The sequence below is a fragment of the Symphalangus syndactylus genome, chromosome 8, assembly GCF_028878055.3.
Source record: "Symphalangus syndactylus isolate Jambi chromosome 8, NHGRI_mSymSyn1-v2.1_pri, whole genome shotgun sequence".
Classification (NCBI taxonomy): Eukaryota; Metazoa; Chordata; class Mammalia; order Primates; family Hylobatidae; genus Symphalangus; species Symphalangus syndactylus.
The window spans coordinates 68,076,526-68,081,023 of NC_072430.2; positions in this window are offsets into that span (position 1 = coordinate 68,076,526).

Below are 4,498 nucleotides of genomic sequence, written 5' to 3' on the forward strand. Positions count from 1 at the left end.
ATGTTAACATCTCCCAGTGTTATGGTGTGGGAGTCTAAGTCTCTTTGTAGTTCTCTAAGAACTTGCTTTATGAATCTGGGTGCCCCTATATTGGGTGCATATATATTTAGGATAATTAGCTCTTCTTGTTGAATTGATCCCTTTACCATTATGTAATGGCCCTCCTTGTCTCTTTTGATCTTTGTTGGTTTGAAGTCTGTTTTATCAGAGACTGGAATTGCAACCCCTGCTTTTTTTTTGCTTTCCATTTGCTTGGTTGATCTTCCTCCATCCCTTTATTTTGAACCTATGTGTGTCTTTGCATGTGAGATGGGTCTCCTGAATACAGAACACCAGTGGGTCTTGACTCTTTATCCAATTTACCAGTCTGTGTCTTTTAATTGGGGGCATTTAGCCCATTTACATTTATGGTTAATATTGTTATGTGTGAATGTGATCCTGTCATCATGATGCTAGTTGGTGATTTTGCCCATTATTCAATGCGGTTTCTTCATAGTGTCATCAGTCTTTATATCTTGGTGTGTTTTTGCAGTGACTGGTACTGGTTTTTCCCTTCCACATTTAGTGCTTCCTTCAGGAGCTCCTGTAAGGCAGGCCTGGTTGTGACAAAATCCTTCAGCATTTGCTTGTCTGGAAAGGATTTTATTTCTCCTTTGCTTATGAAGCCTAGTTTGGCTGGATATGAAATTCTGGATTGAAAATTCTTTTCTTTAAGAATGTTGAATATTGGCCCCCACTCTCTTCTGGCTTGCAGGGTTTCTGCTGAGAAATCTGCTGTTAGTCTGATGGGCTTGCCTTTGTCAGTGACCTGATCTTTTTCTCTGGCTGCCCTTAACATTTTTTCCTTCATTTCAACCTTGGACAATCTGATGATTATGTGTCTTGGGGTTGATCTTCTCATGGAGTATCTTAGTGGTGTTCTCTGTATTTACTGAATTTGAATGTTGACCTGTCTTGCTAGGTTGGGTAAGTTCTCCTGGATAATATCCTGAAGTGTGTTTTCCAACTTGGTTCCATTCTCCCCATCACTTTCAGGTACACCAATCAATTGTAGGTTTGGTCTTTTTACATAGTCCCTTATTTCTTGGAGGCTTTGTTCGTTCCTTTTCATTGTTTTTTCTGTTCTCTTGTCTGCACACCTTATTTCAGCAAGGTGGTCTACAATTTCTGATATCCTTTCTTCCACTTTATCGATTAAGCTATTGATACTTTTGTATGCTTCACGAAATTCTTGTGCTGTGCTTTTCAGTTCTATCGGGTAATTTATGTTCCTCTTTAAACTGGTTATTCTAGTTAGAAGTTCCTGTAACCTTTTATCAAGTTTCTTAACTTCCTTGCATTGGGTTAGACCATGCTCCTTCAGCTCAGAGGAGTTTGTTATTACCCACCCTCTGAAGCCTATATCTGTCAATTAGTCAATCTGATTCTCCGTCTAGTTTTGTACACTTGCTGGAGAGGTGTTGTGACTATTTGGAGTAGAAGAGGCATTTTGGCTTTTGGAATTTTCAGTGTTTTTGCACTGGTTTTTCCTCATCTTCGTGGATTTATCTACCTTTGATCTTTGAGGCTGTGATGACCTTTGGATGGGGTATATGTGTGTGGGGTGTCCTTTTTGTTGATTTTGTTGTTGTCCTTGCTTTCTGTTTGTTTGTTTTTTTTTTCTAACCGTCAGGCCCTTCTTCTGCAGGTCTATTGCAGTTTGCCAAAGGTTCAGTCCAGACCTTGTTCACCTGGGTATCACCAGTGGAGGTTGCAGAACAGCAAAGATTGCTGCCTGCTCCTTCCTCTAGAAGCTTTGTGCCAGACGGTCACTAGTCTGATGCCAGGTGGAGCTCTCCTGTATGAGGTATCTGTCGACCCCTGTTGGGAGGTCTCTCCTAGTCAGGAGGCACGGGGGTCAGGGACCCATTTGAGGATGCCATCTGTCCCTTAGCAGAGCTGGTGCACTGTGCTGGGAGAATCCCCCTTGTCAAGATCTGTTGCTCTCTTCAGAACTGGCCAGCAGGAAAGATTAAGTCTGCTGAAGCTGTGACTGCAACCGCCCCTCCCCCAAGGTGCTCCATCCCAGGGAAATGAGAATTTTATCTGTAAGCCCCTGACTGGGGCTGCTGCATTTCCTGTAGAGATGTCCTGCCCAGTGAGGAGGAATCTAGAGAAGCAGTCTGGCCACAGCCACTTTTCTGTGCTGTGGTGAATTCCGTCCAGTCCAAACCTCTCAGTCTCCTTAGCACTGTCAGGGGAAAACTGCCTACTAAAGCCTCAGTAGTGGCAGATGCCCTTCTCCCCCACCAAGGTTGATCATCCCAGGTTGACTCCAGACTGCTGTGCTGGCAGTGAGAATTTCAAGCCAGTGGTTCTTAGCTTGCTGGACTCTGTGGGAGTGGGATTTGCTGAGCAAGACTGCTTGGCTCCCTGGCTTCAGCCCCCTTTCCAGGGGAGTGGATAGTTCTCCTGTCTCACTGGAGTTACAGGCACCACAGGAGTACGAAAAAACTCCTGCAGCTAGCTCGGTGCCTGCCCAAACAGTTGCCCAGTTTTGTGATGGAAACCCAGGGCCCTGGTGGTATAGGCTCACAGGGGAATCTCCTGATCTGCAGAATGCAAAAATCCATGGGAAAAGAGTAGTACCTGGGACAGGTAACACAGTCCCTCACTGCTTTCCTTGGCTGGGGGAGGGAGGTCCCCCAGTTCCTTGCACTTCCTGGGTAAAATGATGCCCCATCCTGCTTCTGCTCACTCTCCATGGGTTGCACCCACTGCCTGACCAGTCTTGATGAAATGAACTGGGTGCTTCAGTTTGAAATGCAGAAATCACTTGCCTTCTGCATTGGTCTTGCTGGGAGGTGTGGACCAGAGCTGTTTCTATTCAGCCATCTTGATCAATACTATTGGACACCTTTTTATATGCCTGTTTGCTATTTGTATGTCTTTTGAGAAATGTCTATTCAAATATTTTGCCCATTTTTAAATCAGGTTATTATATATTTTTTTCTTATAGAGTTGTTTGAGCACCTTATATACTCTGGTTATTAATCCCATGTCAGATTGATAGTTTGCAAATATTTTCTCCCATGCTGTGTGTTGTATCTTCCCTTTGTGGATTGTTCCCTTTGCTGTACATAAGCTTTTTAACTTAATGTGATCCTGTTTGTCTATTTTTGCCTTGCTTGCCTGTGCTTGTGGAGTACTTAGTACTCAAAAAGTTTTTGCCTAGAACAGTACCCTGGAGAGTTTTCTCAATGCTTTCTAATAGCAGTTCTATAGTCTGAAGTCTTAAATTTAAGTCTTTAAGCCCTTTTGATTTGATTTTTGTATATGACGAGATATATGGGGCTGGTTTCCTTCTGCATATGGATATTCAGCTTTCCCAGCACCATTTATTAAAGAGACTGTCTTTTTCCCAGTGTATGTTCTTGGCACCTTGTCAAAAATGAGTTCACTATAGGTATGTGGATTTGTTTCTGGGTTCTCTCTTCTGTTCCATTGGTCTATGTGTCTGTCTTTATGCCAGTACCATGCTGTTTTGGTTACTGTAGTTCTATAGTATAATCTGAAGTAAGGTAATGTGGTTTGTTCTGTTTTCTTTTTTTGCTTAGTATAGTTTTGGCTACTATGGGTCTTTTGTGGTTTCACCTAATTTTTAGTATTATTTTTTCTGTTTCTGTGAAGAATGTCATTGGTACATTGATAGGGATTACATTGAATCTGCAGATTGTTTTGGGTCTTATGGACATTTTAATAATATTGATTCTTCCAATCCAGGAACATGGAATACTTTTTCACTTTTTGGTATCTTCTTTAATTTTTTTTTATCGGTGCTTTATGGTTTTCATTATAGAGATTTTTTACTTCTTTGGTTAATTCCTAGATATTTAATTTTATTTGTAAATGGGATTACTTTTTAAATTTCTTTTTCAGATTGTTCACTGTTGGTATATAAAATGCTACTGACTTTTGTATGTTATTTTGTATTCTGCAAACTTACTGAATTTGTTTATCAGTTCTAATAGTATTTTTTTTGGTCTTTAGGTTTTTTCAAATATAAGATCATATCATTTGTAAACAAGGATAATTTTACTTCTTCTTTTCCACTTTTGATGCCCTTTATTTCTTTCTCTTGTCTGATTGCTCTAGCCAGGATTTCCACTACTATATTGAATAACACTGGTGAAAGTGGACATCCTTGTTGTGTTCTAGATCTTAGAGGATATGCTTCAAATCCATTTATTTATGCTCTGATCTTGATTATTTCTTTCCTTCTATGAATTTTAGGTTTGGTTTGCACTTGCTTTTCTAGTTCTTTCAGATGCATCATTAGGTGGTTTATTTGAAGTTTTTCTTCTTTTTTGAAGTAGGCATTTGTAACTATAAAATTCCTTCTTAGTACTGCTTTCCCTGTATCCTACAGGTTTTGTTATGTTGTGTTTCCATTTTCATTTGTTTCAAGAAATTTTTCAATTTCTTTCTTAATTTCTTCATTGATCCACTGATCATTCAG